This window comes from Aegilops tauschii, chromosome 7, assembly GCF_002575655.3.
Source record: "Aegilops tauschii subsp. strangulata cultivar AL8/78 chromosome 7, Aet v6.0, whole genome shotgun sequence".
In the NCBI taxonomy this organism is placed as follows: domain Eukaryota; kingdom Viridiplantae; phylum Streptophyta; class Magnoliopsida; order Poales; family Poaceae; genus Aegilops; species Aegilops tauschii.
In genome coordinates this window covers 118,351,818-118,368,671 of record NC_053041.3, presented here as the reverse complement: position 1 = coordinate 118,368,671, position 16,854 = coordinate 118,351,818, and positions in this window count along the sequence as shown.

Sequence of the window (16,854 nt, the reverse complement as noted above, 5' to 3'; positions counted from 1 at the left end):
TGGCGCCACCTTCTTCTGGTGCGCCATTACTAACTTTTATTTTTATTTTTAGTTGCATGTAATAATTTAAGATTTGAGATAAAAGATAAGGAAAATGCAAATGGAGTGATAAAACCATTGTGCAAAGATTTAGAATTAGATGACATGGTTGAAATCAAGTGATACACATGTAATTAATAATTTAGTTGCATGTAATAATTGAGCTTGTCACTGACACACGCGGCCGACACGTCGTGATTCGATCTTAGCTATCTTTTCACAATCTTCTTGCCCTTCTTTTTCGCAAATGGAGTTCTTCTCTTGAACGGACGTCCTTTAGGTAGGGTGGTCCTGCTTCTTCTTGTGGTGTATGGTACTTCATCGTCGTCGTCATCTTCCATCTTCGGGTCGCCGTACTTGTCGAAGTCTTGCTCATTGGCGACTCCATCCATTCCGATGATGTTCCTTTTGCCTCTCCTCATGACAACACGACTGGGCTTTGACGGGTTGGTAATGAAGAAGCATTGGTCCACTTGGGAAGCCAGTACCCATGGCTCATTTTTCGCGGTGACGTTTGCGCCCGCGGTCTTGGATTTGGCTTCGGGTATAACCATGGTGGTGAAATACCAGTCTTTTTTTAGGACGCTCTTGTTGGCCCATCTGACACGGAACATCGGGACCTTCTCTCCAGCGTAGCTCAGCTCCCAGATCTCCTCGATCCTTCCGTAGTATCTGTCCTTGTCGTTACCGGTGTAGGATTCCATCGTTACCCCGGAGTTCTGATAATCGCACTTCATGTCCTTTTCCTCGGTGCAGAATGTGTAGCCGTTGATATCGTACACCTCATAGGTCATCAGGTTGTGCTCGGCGCCCTGTGACAAGGCGAATATGAGTTTTTCTTCCGCGGAAGAATCCTCATGTAAAGGGTACGACAGAAGCTTGTCCTTGAACCAACGCGTGGAACATGAGTTGTGCTCTTTGATTATATCTCCGTCCGTCCTCTGTTGGCCTCAGTCATTGTACGTCTTCTCAATAAAAGTTTTGTGCTCTACAGCCCAAGGATCGACCACGTCTATGTGTTGTAGCGCGACTAGGTTTGCTCTTTCAAAGTCGGCGAGTCGACCCTTGAAGTAGACATGCATTTCGCGGCGACCCTCGCGGTGACCCCATCTAGCGAGCCTGCTGAGGTGCCTGTTGACAGGCAGACCAACGGGGTTCTCGATGCCTAGATAATTCGTGCAGTAGGAGATGCACTCTTCGGTCAGAAAGCCCTTGGCTATGCTTCCATCTGGACGTGCCCTGTTGCGAACGTATCCTTTGATGACGCCATTCATCCTTTCGAACGACATCATGCAGTGGAGGAACGTCGGCCCGAGTTGGATGATATCCTCCACGATATGGACCAGCAGATGCACCATAACGTCGAAGAATGCGGGCGGGAAGTAGATCTCAAGCTCGCATAGTATCACCACGATCTCTTCTTATAGCCTTCTGAGATGCCTCACGCCAACCGACTTCCGAGAGATGATGTCGAAAAAGTTGCATAGGCCAAATAGCGTTTCACGGACGTGCGCGTCCATGATCCCACGGATTGAAAACTGGAAGTATCTGCGTCATCAGCACGTGACAGTCGTGAGACTTCATCCCGCTGAACTTCTGCTTCGTGGAGTCTAGGTATCTGCTTATCTTCCCCGCGTAACCGTAAGGAAGTTTTACTCCTACGAGGCAGGTGAAAAACTGCTCGATCTCCTCCTGACTTAGTGTGAAGCACGCGGGAGGGCAGTCATATTCGATCTTCTTGGCCTTTTTGCCTTTGCGTCGACTTCTCGTGTTCTTCGCCTCATCGTCATCATCATCATCATTAGGGCATTTTGCGTGAAGCACCTCCCTGATGCCCATTGATTGCAAGTCTGCCCTTGCTTTCGGCGCATCTTTGGTCCTCTCTGGCATGTTGAGTAGGGTACCAAGCAGACTCTCGCACACGTTCTTCGTGATATGCATGACATCAAGGCTATGAGGCACACGGAGGATCATCCAGTACGGCAAATCCCAGAAAACAGACCTCGTTTTCCATACCTTCAGCAGCGGCTCTGGCGCCTTTCGCTTCATTCCCGGCGGTGGACACTCTTTCCAATTTTTCAACAGCTCTTCTATTTCCTCGCGGCTCCTCGTACGCGGGCGTCTTCGGGTTTCAGTTTCACCATCGAACAGATCCTTGCGTTTTCTCCATGAGTCATCGTCGCGAAGCCACCTTCGATGTCCCATGAACACGGTTTTCGAAGACCCGGGATCTCTATCCAGCTAGCGATACGTTGTGTCATCCATGCACCTGACGCATGCACAAAATCCGTGGACCACCTGCCCCGTGACATATCCGTAACCGAGATAGTCGTGCACCGTCGTGAGAAGTGCGGCTCTCATAGGGAAATATTCTTTCTCTGCGGCATCCCACGTATTGGCTGGCGTTTTCCACAGCGTGTCTTGCTCCTCTTTCAGCAGCCCCAGATATAGATTGATGTCGTTCCCTGGTTGTTTTGGCCCTTCAATTAGCATACTCATGTGAATGTACTTCCTCTTCATGCACATCCAGGGGGAAGGTTGTACATACACACAAACACAGGCCAGGTGCTATGTGTCGGAGTAATGGGCCACGGGTAGCCTAACCCGAGCCCCAGAACCTTTCAAGACATCGGGGTCAGCTGCGACCCTCAAGACGTCAAGGTAGAGCGCTGCCTTATGGCGGTCGGCTGGCCGAACGGCCGACTGCCAGAAGACGGCCATGCTAAGGAAGGCGGCTCCAAGACGGGCCAACCCTGGTAGGCGGCCTCCAGAGAGGCCGACTCCGAGCAGTCGGCCCATGGCGCCCTCAAAGTCTGCGCCCCCATTAAGGAGACAAGACATTGTGAGACCACAGTGTAGCCCATCACCCCCGTATGCAGGGCGGGGCGTGGCCACAGTGCTCCGTACAGGCGGAGATCTCCGCCCGGCGCGACACTGTTGCCTCTCCGCCCCTGACATCACTCCTGTCAGGCGAAGCCCTGTTCCCACGAAGTCTGTCGGTATGGCCCGAAGACGGCGGGCCCTACCGGTCAGCGAGAGCCCGGAAGACGGCGAGAGCCTCACCAGTGGGACCCGAGGGAGGCCGGCCCCCAGCAGTCGGCCCGCTCCTTCCTCGGGGCCCACACGCCATTAACCAGATAAGACGCGGAGTGGCTACAGTGATCTCCCACCAGGCGGCGGGACTGTAGCCACGCTCCCCTGACCAAGCAAGTATCATTAGCGTTATGGCTACAGTAATCAGCAGCCGGGAAGACCCGCGAGCAGCGGGGGCGGCCTGTCGGCTCCGTACCAGACTAGTCGGCGGGGCCCACCAGGCGGCGGGCCCCAGCAGTCGGTGGAGAAGCCGGCGACCAGAGAGACTAACAGCCAGGTCCTACACCCGGCCAGATTACCATTGTACCCCTCGGGGGTAGGCCTATATAAACCCCCCAGGGCACCCATGCAAAGGGTTTGAACCTGTTAGAATTAGACTCACACCTAGGGGGAGGGAAGAGCAAGCCTTGCCTTCTTCTACCTCTAGCATACAGCTCAAGGAGCACCATTGTACTCACTAGTGCCTTAGTGATCATGCGGAGACCCCGTAGAGCAGGACTAGGGGTGTTATCTCCTAGGAGAGCACCGAACCTGGGTAAAGTGCGTCGGCGTTTGTGTCTACGCCTCATCCCGCTTCCAGGCACCGGCGACGTTCTACTCGCTCCCATCATGATAAGCCACCCATTGGCATATGTCGCACCCAACCCCCGACATTTGGCGCCCACCGTGGGGCGAGGTGCACCGTCTCCCAGAGACCTGTTCTGGACGGGAACCCTATTCCTTCATGGCGAGCGCAGCCAGCCCGGCACGCCGGACGGCGTCTGCGCCGATGCACTGCACGGAGCGGAGGTCACCTGCGCGGCGAGCTGCCTCGCCGATCTTGTCGGCGAGATTCGCCTCTCCGACGAGCCCGCGTTCGATGCGGGCACGGAGGGCCCCGAGAGCCGCCTCATGAGCCTCCTCGATAAGCTCCACGTCGCCAGCGAGCCTGCTGTGGACTTGGAGTCGGTTCGCTCCACCGACCCGATGCTTGTCGACTCCGACACGGCGTCGCTTGACGCGTTCCCCACCAACGTGGTGTTCTACGACGAGCCGCTTCCTCGCGTGGACAGCGGCGGCAGCACCGTCACGGAAGTGCCCGTCATCAGCCACGGCGAGCACTCGGGCGGAGGTGGCCAGGATCCGTTGCAAGCAGCGATGCAAGACCTGACTACGCCCATCCCGGAAGACGCCGACGCCGAGACGCTGGAGGCACGCCGCGTCCAGCTCGTCGAGAGCGCCAACCGGCTGGCCAGCATGAGATGCCTCTCGGAGGCTTACTAGCGTGAGATGGACCGTGCTGTCGGTGGCACGCCGGCTCCTGGTGGGCCTAGCCGTATTGGCCAGATCTGGCAGCGTGGCGCGACGAGCATGTTCGGGACTGATCGTCCCGTCTACGCCACGCCTGCGGAGAACATACGAGCTGCCCAGGCGGCAGCAGACGAGCTAGACAAGCTCGAGGGCGACGAGCGTCGCCACATGACGGAGCGAGTCCAGCAGCTCCTGGACGCGGCTGCTGAGCAAGAAGAGGCCGGGTGCCGCACGGAAGCGCCCAACCGGCGAAACGACGACCCGCCTCCTCGCAGAGACCAAGGCGCGACATCCCGGACGCCGACTGGTGGCGTACGCGATAGAAGAGGCAAGGAGCCGGCTGCTAGCCGCAGCCGGATTCGCATAACCATAGAGCGTGACCAAGACGGCCGCCCAAGAGCAGTGCGGCGACGAGACGACTGTCCGCCTCCTCCTCCCCGCAGGGAGAGGCACATTTCCCCGCCGCCTGTTTATCACCCGTCACTCGGCGACCGCCTTGGCCGCCGAGAAGGAATCGGAGAAAACAATGCCCGCCACAGGATCGATCGCCTCAATCGATCCCTAGCGCTAGAGGATGAAGATGAGCTGGGTCGGCCTTGCTTCGGCCCCCGCATCCGAGACGAACCTTTCCCCAAAGGGTTCACGCTCCCGAGAGATACACCCAAGTACACCGGCTCCGTGAAGCCGGAGGACTGTCTGGTCAACTACTCCACAGCCGTCAGCATCGCGAATGGCAACAAGCACGTTGCCGTGAAGTACGTTCCGCTCATGCTCCAGGGCACGGCCCGGACATGGCTGAACAGCCTGAAGCCCCGCAGCATCAACAGCTGGGTTGATTTCACTGAAGCAATCATCCACAACTTCACCAGCACGTACAAGCGGCCGCCCAAGCCCTGCCAGCTCTCCTTGTTCGTCCAAGGCCCCAATGAGTCGACTCGCGACTACCTCACGTGCTGGGCCGAGCTGCGCAACTCTTGCGAGGGCGTGCACGAGGTGCAGGCCATTGAGTACTTCACTGCCGGGTGCCGAGAGGGCACCCTCCTCAAGCACAACCTCCTCTGCCTCGAGCCAGCAACCCTCGACGAACTGTTGATCATAGCAGACAAGTACGCCACGACCGACTCCTCCATGAAGGCGGAGATCCAAGTTAATGTGTCGGGCAAGGTGGCCCCTCAAGCTCCTCGGACCCCGGCTGGTGACACCAGTCGGCGACAGCAACCAAACGACAACAAGCGCAAGGCCATGCAACGGGCTTCCATGAGCCAGCAGGTGGCAACAGTCGAAGATCAGCAGCCGGAAGGGCAGCCTCCCCCCAAGCGCTAGAAGGGCGGCAAGCCCAACTGGTTGCCCGCCTTCTCATACGAGCAAACCCGTGATGCACGCTGCAAGTTCCACAGCGGCGCGAAGCCGTCCAACCACACCACTCGGAAGTGCCACTGGCTCACCAGGATCGCCAAGGGTGACGGACTCCAGCCCCCTCCGCCTGCCGGCCCGCCGCCTCCTCCACCTCACCAGCCGGCGGTTCGGCCAGTCGGTGCGATACAAGATAAGTACCCTGAAGAGCATGGGGCTTATGTCGTGTTCACCAGCGTGGCCGACGACAGCAGCAACAAGAAGTGAATGCAGTAGCCTCAGAGACCCCTGAATTCATGCATTGGTCTCAGAAGCCCATCAGCTGGAGTAGAGCCGACCACCCGGAGGTGATCCCAATCCCGGCTCTTATGCTCTGGTGTTGGATGCCACCTTTTCCACGGAGAGGCGAGCTGCTCGCTTCTCCCGAGTTCTGATAGATGGCGGCAGCAGCATCAACATCCTGTACAAAGATACCATGGAGAAGTTGGGAATCAAGGGGAGACATCTTCAGCCCAGCCAGACTGTTTTCCATGGCATTGTTCCAGGCCTTTCCTGCTCACCAATCGGCAAGACTCAGATAGATGTCCTCTTCGGGGACAAATATCACTTCCGCCGAGAGCCAGTCTGGTTTCAGGTGGTGGACCTTAAGAGCCCTTATCATGCACTGCTTGGCCGGCCTACCCTGGCCAAGTTTATGGCGGTCCCCCACTATGCTTACCTGAACATGAAGATGCCGAGCTCCAAGGGAATCCTGACCATAGCAGGAGACTACAAGAAGTCATCCGCCTGCGCAGCAGAGAGCAGCCGGTTAGCCGAGTCCCTCATGATCGCGGCTGAGAAGCGGCTCCTTGACCAGGTTGTGGCAATGGCCGGCAAGCAGCCGGAAATATCACCCAACCCCAAGGAGTCGGAAGCTGAGGGATCGTTCAAGTCGGCAAAGGAAACAAAGAAGATACCCTTGGTCCCGGAGCACCCGGAGAGGCATGCTGTCATAGGTGCAAACTTTGACAGCAAATAGGAAGGTGAGCTCATCGATTTCCTCCATGAGAATCGGGACATCTTTGCATGGTCTCCCAAGGACATGCCAGGTGTTCCGACGGAATTCGCCGAGCACCAGCTACACGTCCGGTCTGATGCCAAGCCAGTCAGGCAGCCCTTGCGCTGCCTATCGGAGGAGAAGAGAAGAGTTGTTGGAGAAGAGATAGCCCAGCTTCTAGCAGCTGGCTTCATCATGGAGGTGTTCTTTCCACAGTGGTTAGCTAACCCAGTCCTAGTGCTGAAGAAAAACAAGCAGTGGCGCATGTGTATTGATTATACCAGCCTCAACAAAGCATGCCCCAAAGATCCCTTTGCCTTACCAAGGATTGACCAAGTGATAGACTCCACAGCCGGATGCGAGCTGTTGAGCTTTTTGGATGCATACTCGGGGTATCATCAGATCAAGCTGAACCCAGCCCACAGGCTGAAGATCGCCTTCATCACGCCGTTCGGAGCCTTCTCCTACCTGACCATGACGTTCGGCTTGAGGAATGCCGGCGCCACGTTTCAGCATTGCATGCAGAAGTGCCTCCTCAAGCAACTCGGCAGAAACGCCCACGTCTATGTGGACGATGTTGTGGTGAAGACGGAGAAGCGTGGAACGCTGCTAGAAGACCTCAAGGAGACCTTTGAGAATTTGTGCCGATTTCAGATCAAGCTCAACCCGGAGAAATGCGTCTTTGGAGTACCAGCCGGCCAGCTTCTTGGCTTTCTAGTCTCAGAGCGCGGCATAGAGTGCAACCCTGTGAAGATCAAGGCCATCGAGAGGATGGATGTGCCCACCCGACTGCTGGACGAGCAAAAATTCACCGGTTGCTTGGCAGCCATCAGCCGTTTCATCAGTCGGCTGGGCAAGAAGGCTCTTCCCCTGTACTAGCTCATGAAGAAGACCACTTTTTTCGAGTGGAACGACAAGGCAGATGAAGCTTTTCTCCAGCTCAAGAAGATGCTGACCACTCCGCCTGTCCTAGCTGCTCCGAATCCTAAGGAGCCCATGCTCCTCTACATCGCCGCTACCAGCCGGGTGGTCAGCACAGTCATAGTGGTGGAACGCTAGGAAGAAGGCAAAGCACTACCAGTCCAGAGGCCGGTGTATTACCTTAGTGAAGTGTTGTCCGCCTCCAAACAAAACTACCCCCACTACCAGAAGATGTGCTATGGCGTGCACTTTGCCGCCAAGAAATTGAAACCATATTTTCAAGAGCACCCAATCACTATGGTTTGCACTGCTCCCCTTGCCAAGATCATTGGAAGACGAGATGCCTCAGGAGTGGCCAAATGGGCCATAGATTTGGCCCCCTACACCATCTACCACCAGCCTCGCACCGCAATCAAGTCACAAGCACTGGCCGACTTCCTCGTCGACTAGGCCGAAACCCAGTACTTGTCACCAGCGCCAGATTCCACCCATTGGCAAATGCACTTTGATGGTTCCAAGATGCGCACCGGTTTGGGAGTCGGCATCGTCCTCACCTCTCCCAAAGGCGACAAGCTTAGATATGTGCTGCAAATTCACTTTGCCACCTCCAACAACGTTGCTCAATACGAAGCACTCATTCACGGGCTCCGGCTTGCCAAGGAACTCGGCATTCGCCGGATCCTGTGTTATGGAGATTCCGACTTGGTGGTCCAGCAGTCGTCAGGTGATTGGGACGCCAAGGATGCAAACATGGCGAGTTACCGCTTCCTCGTACAGCAACTCAGTGGATACTTTGAAGGGTGCGAGTTTCTCCATGTGCCAAGAAATGACAATGAGCAAGCTGATGCCTTGGCACGGATCGGCTCCACCCGGCAAGCAATACCAGCGGGCGTCGCCCTACAACGCCTCCTTAAGCCGTCCGTCAAGCCATCGCCAAATTCGGATTCCATCTTTGTGCCGGCTCCTCCTGAAGCAGTCGGATCCGACTTGAGGACCCCAGCAGCCGGCACGGGGAATTCGACAAGCGACCCGGGGATTGCAGCAGCCGCACCCGGCCCGGGGACTGCAGCAGTTGGCCCGGGGACTTCATCGACTCAGCAAGAGGCAGCCGACTCCAACCCGCTACCTCCCGACCCAACCGCCCTCGTGCAAGTAGCAATCCTAGCAGTCAAAGAAATTGCAGCACCTTCATGGGCCCAGCCCATCGTCAACTTTCTGGTGAACAAAGGGCTGCCGACTGATGAGATCTCGGCCCGGCAAGTGCAACGCTGGGCAGCAGCATACACCATAGTCAACAGAGAACTTGTGAGGCGCAGTATCACTGGTGTTTAACAGCGCTGCGTAGAGCCGGAGCAAGGCCAAGCAATCCTCAAAGATATCCATCAAGGCGAGTGTGGTCACCACGCGGCTTCAAGAGCACTCGTGGCCAAAGCTTTCCGCCACGGTTTTTTCTGGCCGACTGCTTTTGAAGACGCCAAAGAATTGGTCCAGAAATGCAAAGGGTGCCAGAAGTTCCGCTCCAAACCACATCAGCCGGCTTCTGCACTCAAGACCATCCCCATTGCCTGGCCCTTTGCCGTCTGGGGCCTAGACATGGTGGGACCATTCAAGACGGTGCGTGGCGGCCTGACTCATCTGCTTGTCGCGGTGGACAAGTTCACCAAGTGCACAGAATCAAAGCCAATTGGGAAATTGAATGGTCCGACTGCTGTGACTTTCATCTCCGACGTCACCATCCGGTATGGCATACCACACAACATCATCACCGACAATGGCACAAACTTTGCCAAAGGCGCCTTGGCCCGTTTTTGCGCGACGCAGGGAATCCGACTGGACTTAGCGTCCGTTGCCCATCCGCAGTCAAACGGCCAAGTGGAGCGAGCAAACGGCCTCATTTTGTTCGACATCAAGCCCCGACAGGTCGAGCCTCTGGAGCGTTCGGCCGGCTGTTGGCTCGATGAGATGTCGGCCGTCCTCTGGAGCCTGCGCACAACTCCGAACAAGTCAACCGGCTTCACGCCTTTCTTCCTCGTCTACAGTGCCGAAGCCGTCATCCCGACGGACATACAATTTGACTCCCCTCGAGTCACCATGTACACTGAAGAGGAGGCAAAAGAAGCATGACAAGACGGTGTCGATCTGGTGGAAGAGGGCCGGCTGTTGGCACTCAGCCGGTCCACCATCTAGCAGCAGAGCCTACGCCGATACTACAACCAGAAGGTCAAGCCAAGATCCTTCCAAGAGGGAGACCTTGTGCTCCGACTGATGCAGCGAACAGCCGGCAGCACAAGCTCTCGGCACCTTGGGAAGGCCCCTTCATCATCAGCAAGGTGTTGGGCAACGACTCCTACTACCTCATCGACGCTCAAAAGCCTCGAGCATGCAAAAGAGATGACTCCGGCAAGGAGACGGAGCGACCATGGAATGCAAACCTCCTTCGAAGGTTTTACAGTTGATGCAGTATGTACCACGCCAACTTTTGTATTAAGTACGAAGACTCCGGGTCCCCCGAGAAGAGCTCGGGGACTGCCCTCTTTTATCTATATGATAAGTATTACGCCTGTCATTGTGATATTTCATTAGTCCGTCTGGCACCGGGTTCGACCAGTCGATCCGGGGACTTGACGCCTTGTGCTATGTAATGCTTCCTGCAGCTGGACAAGTAATGCGTTGGCACTTAAGCCCTCTCCTGTTAGAAGCTGCAGCTCGCAGAGCGGCTGTCCGGCGGGCAGGAGTAAAGGCAGAAAGAGTGTCCGCATGAAAAATGGCTAAGGATCCAAAGCGTGCACATAGTTCAAGCCGGTTTCCACGTCGCCGACCAGCTGCTGAGCAGCCGGCCGGCCGGCTTCTACTTAACTTGCTAGAAAACTCTAACCGGCTAAGTAAGTGCCTCCCCGAAAGTGGCTAAGTACTTGACCCAGCCACAGTCCGCAAAGTGGCTGTTCGGCTGGCAAGACGGCAACCAAGGGAAGGCGGCAAAGGAAAAAAGCCAAAAGAGCAGAAAGTAAGGAAAGATAGAATTCGGCAAATATATTTACATATCAAAAGGCCCGTGGCCAGCATTCAACAGAAGTTTGAAATACACCCCGCGGGTGGAATTGTGCGAAGTTAACAAAGTTTGTTGAGACTGATAAGCAGGAAAAAACAAAGATAAATTGGCAGCCTAGGGAGCAGCAGACGGGTTCGGTGGAACGGTGGAGTCGATGGTGCCGGTTGGTGGAGCGGCCGGCTGGTCAGTCTCTGCTTGGTCGCCTTCAGTAGCAGCCGGCCGCTCGGGCGTGGCTCATTGCTGGAGGCGCGGTCGAGCTGAGGCTGGCCGTCCGCTCCGACCTCTGGCGCCTCCTCTTCACCTTCCTCCTCCTCCTCGTCTTCTTCCTCGCCGCTGGAGTCGATCACCTCGGCTGAGTCCTCGCCGTCCTCCGGGTTCAGCCCGAACCATTCTGGTGGCGCCTCGGCGCCGTTCTCGGCCCGCTCCGGGATGAAGATGCTCGTGTTGGTGTACTCGGCGATTGCCGCCGACCGCTTGACAAGACCATCCTCCACCGCCACCAGCTCCTCCTGGGCCTCCTGTCGAAACGTGGTCAACTGGGCTAGATTCAGCCCAGGGTACCATGCCTTGACGAACTCCAAGGCCCGGCGTGCTCCAGCCCGGGCCGAGGAGCCCTTCCAGGCCTCAAGACGTCCGGCCGCCACCTCCAGCCAGTCGGCAGTCCGACTGGGAGTGCGCGGTGCCGGCATGTCCGGCCATAGGGCGGCGATCGCTTGGGCGCCGACACGCTGAAGACGGCGCAACACCCGATGAGCCGGCTGGAGACGGGCCTGGATGCTGAGAAGCTGCTCACTAAGGGTTCGGGATGCGTCGGCAGCAATCTCCGCACCTTTCGCCCTCCGCCCTTCGCGATCAGCCTCGATCGCCTAATTGGCAGCGACGGAGTGACCGGGGAAGAAGTCTGCTCAAACAGAAGAAAAAAGCCAAAGTTAGGAACAAGAAGCCGGCCTGATCAGAAGTTGGTGGCTCGAAGAAGAGTAAAGAGGGAAGCTCACTGTCAACCATGTCTTCAATCTCACCGAAGTCGGCAGTCAGCATCACCTCCTTGTCGGTCCAGGCGGAGCGTTCGGTATCGAACTTAGCTAGGAGACTGGCCTCCTGGTCCTCCGCCTCCTTCTGGGTCTTCTTGAGAAGCTCCGCCTGCTCCGCTAGTTGCGTGACCAGCCGGTCACGCTCTTCGGTCAGCTTGCTGCAGTCCGTCTCCTTGGCACGAAGCGCGGTGTTGGCTTCACCCAGCTGCTCCTGTAGGGCGGCGTTGGCCTCTGCAAAAGTAGGAAAAGAAAAGGACATCAACAATCAACAAAGAGAGATATAGTTGCCGGGAAGATCCGGCCCGACTGCTCAGCAGTCGGCCCAAATCCAGGGGACTACAGCCCACGGGTGCGCCAGCGCGCCCCTACAGAGAAAGTCATCAATATCAACGAAAAGAAGAACAGTCGTCGGGGAGATCCGGCCCGACTGCTCAGCAGTCGGCCCGAATCTCGGGGACTACAGCCCACGGGTGCGCCAGCGCGCGCCCGCAGAGAAAGAAACAAAGACTTACTCCGGCTTTCCGACAAGTCGGCGGTCCGTTGAGTTAGCTCCTGGACCTTGGAGTTGAAGACGATCGCATGGAGGTTGTGATAATCCTGCAATGAAGATATCAGATAATGTTAGTACTCGGAGCTTGCCAATTAAAGTTCCGAGCCGCCTGCTCAGCAGCCGGCCCAAAACTCATGGACTACACCCAGTGGGTGCGCTGGAGCGCCCCCACGGAGAAGTATAAAAATCAAAGAAGCAAGAAGTATACCCGGACGGCTGCTCGCGACTCCAAGAACGCATTGTTGCAGCGCTTAAGAGCGTCGGCCTCGGCATGAACCTTGGCTTGGACGTCTAGGATTGCCCGGTTCAAAGGGCCCGTCCCGCCTCCCCGCACCCAGCCAGTGGGCGCGGTGCTGGACGCCTCGGCATCTGGGATCGACGAGCTCGCGGCGCCGGCTTCCAACGGACGTGGCGCCAAGGCCACCTTCGCAATCCGGCGGTGCGTCGGGGTGCGGAGTTGGGCCCATCACCATCTCGTCTCCGGCTGGTGGTGCCGACGGATCAGCCGGCTGCTTGTCTCGCGCCTCCTCAGAAGGAGGTGGCGGGGGCACGATTACGTCCGGGAGGGCGACATCGCCGCCGTCCCTCTCCATGATCGGGTGCTCATCGCCGGCTCCCCCAGTCGGCGCCACAAACTCTTGTGGTGGCGGCGCGGAGTTCAGGGGGGTGACGAATATCGCCGACGGGCGGCGCGCGGCCTCTTCGGCCTACTTCTTTGCCGCGGCGGCAGCCTCGGTCTCTGCCAGCTTCTTCAAAGCGGCGGCCTCCGCCTTGTCCGCCTCCGCCTTCTCCAGGCGGGCGGCTTCCTGCTCCTCGCGCGCCTCCCGCGCGTTTCGCTCCGTCGCCTCCCGGAGGCCGGCGGCCGGACCTCAGGAGTTGGGCCCATCACCATCTCGTCTCCGGCTGGTGGTGCCGACGGATCAGCTGGCTGCTTGTCTCGCGCCTCCTCAGAAGGAGGTGGCGGGGGCACGATTATGTCCGGGATGGCGACATCGCCGCCGTCCCTCTCCATGATCGGGTGCTCGTCGCCGGCTCCCCCAGTCGGCGCCACAAACTCTTGTGGTGGCGGCGCGAAGTTCAGGGGGGTGACGAATATCGCTGAGTGGCGGCGCGCGGCCTCTTCGGCCTACTTCTTCGCCGCGGCGGCAGCCTCGGCCTCTGCCAGCTTCTTCAAAGCGGCGGCCTCCGCCTTCTCCAGGCGGGCGGCTTAATGCTCCTCGCGCGCCTCCCGCGCGTTTCGCTCTGTCGCCTCCCGGAGGCCGGCAGCCGGATCGATTCACCAGGTGGTGGTAGAGGTCTCCGCCGGCCCAAAGATGGAGGCGGCGGCCGACTTCTCGAGAGCCCTAAAATCAAGAAAACAGAGCAAAGGAAATTCAGAAAGAATCAACAAGGAAAGAAGAAAAAGCGCAAGAAAAGATACTTACGCCGACACCATGGGAGGCACCTTCGGGAGCTTCTGAAATTTGGCCGCCTTTGCGGCGGCCTCCTTCCGCTGGGTCGCGGCAGTCGGGTTCTTGGCCTTCTTCGCCGCGCTGCCGAACATGGCGGCACCCTGTTTTCGCTTCCGCGTGCCGCCTCGAGCAGTCGGCTTGGCGGAGGGGCCCGCGTTCGTCTTGCCCGCACCTCGTGCAGGGCGCGGCTCATCTTCCTCATCGTCGTCGTTGGGCCAGGTCTCGCTGCCGCCTTCCTCGGAGCCACCGGCTCCATAGACGCCGCCTGTTGCGGTGTCCCCCAAGGCGGCCACCCCCAAGTCGGGGTCGTCCACGTCGCTCACGCCCCGGTCCGGCGTGTAGTCACCACCCGGGCCCACGACAGCAGCCGCCGCCGGAGACATGTATATCTGCATCCCAAAGTCCGACTGCTCAAGACCACAAGACGGAATCAAGATGAAGTATTAAAGAAAGGAGAGACTGAAAGACTTACGGCGGGTGGCGGGTCCGCGCGTGAGTACGGCGGCTTGCCGAACTGCCAGGACCCCTCCAGCTTGAAGCCGGAGATTTCGTTCACCAAGTTGGCCACCTCGGCAGCCGACATCTCCTTGGTGCTCAGCCGGCATGGGTCGCGATGCCCGCTCATCCGGCTGATCAGGTGAGGCTGGCCTTGGAGCGGGAGAACCTGGTGCACGACGAAGGCAACCAACAAGTTGGTCGCCTTGAGGCCCTCATTGTTGGTCAGTTCCCGGAGTCGTTGGATGGCGGCGGCGCCGTCTGCCGACACCGGCTTCAGCTTGTAGCCCCAGCTGGCCCGAGGCTTAGCCGGCGGGCCGGCTACATAAGCCGGCAGGTTGATGAAGTCGACGGCCGGGTCCACGTTCTCCACATACAAGTAAGATTGCTGCCACATCTTGACCGACTGCGGCAGCTTGATGGTGGGGAAGGCGTTCTTCGAACACGGCCGGCGCACCGCGATGAAGGTACCACACTGGGCAGCCACCTCCCGGACAGAGGTGCCCAGCTTGGTGTAGAAGAATGCTCCCCACAACTCGATGGTGGGGAGGATGCCGAGATAGCCTTCGGACATCGTGACGAAGGCAGCTAGGAGCATCACGGTGTTGGGCGTGATGTGGTGAGGTTGGAGATGGTAAAATTCGAGGAACGAGCGGAGGAAGCCACTCACCGGCAAGCCGAAGCCACGGATGAAGTGCGAGCGGAAGACGACCCGCTCGTTCGCCCCCGGCGCCGGCGAGATCTCCCCCGCTGGAGGCACGCGTGCCTTCACGTAGTTTACGCCGGGAAGGCGCCGCGTGTCGTGAAGGAAAGCAATGTGGTCTTCGTGGACATTCGACCCGTCCCAGTCTCCTCCATGCTCGCGCGCCATGGACGGCTCGACGAAGAGAACGGCGCGGTAGGAGAGCTGAGATTGGGGCGGGGCCAAGAGGGCTCGGAGACGAGCAGCGGCGGCGCACCGGCGGAGCTCGGGGGCGCTGCGATGGGAGGAAGAAGAAGGAGGGAAAATGGGGTGGAGGGGCGCGCGTGCTTCGCCGCTCCCTCTCCTCTCCCTACTTATAGCCTACGGGCTATGAAGCCGAGGGGGCGGGCGTGGGATCGTGGGATTAACAGTGCCCATGACCCCACGCACCCGCCTTTACCGCGCGAGTTACTGCGCGGAGTAACTCCGCGGGGGAACCGAAACGCCCGCCTCGGCTGCAGCGGATCCGCTCACGTGCGGAGGCCCGGTGGTGGCGGGCCCAGCCTACAGTCGCGTCCCATCACGCGCGTGGGCTGGCAGGCTGGCTCGGCTAGCTGGCGCCATGTGGCACGCCCACGATGGGCGGCGGGCCTAGAAGCTTAGCTAACGCGCCACCTAGTCCCCGCCGTTGCATTCGAAATTCCAGATAAATCCGACTGGACGTGGCCGACTCCCTCAGGCGGCTTGCCAGGAGTCGGATGAAGCTTCCACCCATAGCACCCGGAGGAGGAAACTGTTGAGGCTTCTCGGCCCCTCAGCCGCGGAGCCTCACCAGCTTCGGGGACAACTGTCGGAGTAATGGGCCACGGGTAGCCTAACCCGAGCCCCAGAACCTTTCAAGACATCGGGGTCGGCTGCACCCCTCAAGACGTCAAGGTAGAGCACCGCCTTCTGGCGGTCGGCTGGCCAAACGGCCGACTGCCAGAAGACGGCCATGCTCAGGAAGGCGGCTCCAAGACGGGCCGACTCCTGGTAGGCGGCCTCCAGAGAGGCCGACTCCGAGCAGTCGGCCCATGGCGCCCTCAAAGTCTGCGCCCCCATTAAGGAGACAAGACAGGCTGAGGCCACAGTGTAGCCCATGACCCCCGTATCCAGGGCCGGGCGTGGCCACATTGCTCCGTACAGGTGGAGATCTCCGCCTAGCGCGACACTGCTGCCACTACGCCCCTGACATCACTCCTGTCAGGCGCAGCCCTGTTCCCATTACCGTCAGTCGGTACGGCCCGAAGACGGCGGGCCCTACCGGTCAGCGAGAGCCCGGAAGACGGTGAGAGCCTCACCAGTCGGACCCGAGGGAGGCCGGCCCCCAGCAGTCGGCCCGCTCCTTCCTTAGGGCCCACACACCATTAACTAGATAAGACACGGAGTGGCTATAGTGATCTCCCGCCAGGCGGCGGGACTGTAGCCACACTCCCCTGACCAAGCAAGCGTCATTAGCGTTACGGCTACAGTAATCAGCAGCCGGCAAGACCTGCGAGCGGAGGGGGCGGCCAGTCGGCTCCGTACCAGACCAGTCGGCGGGGCCCACCAGGCGCGGGCCCCGGGCAGTCGGCGGAGAAGCCGGCGACCAGAGAGACTGACAACCAGGTCCTACACCCGGCCAGATTACCATTGTACCCCTGGGGGTAGGCCTATATAAACCCCCCAGGACACCCATGCAAAGGGTTCGAACCTGTTAGAATTAGACTCACACCTAGGGGAGAGAAGAGCAAGCCTTGCCTTCTTCTACCTCTAGCATACAGCTCAAGGAGCACCATTGTACTCACTAGTACCTTAGTGATCATGCGGAGACCCCGCAGAGCAG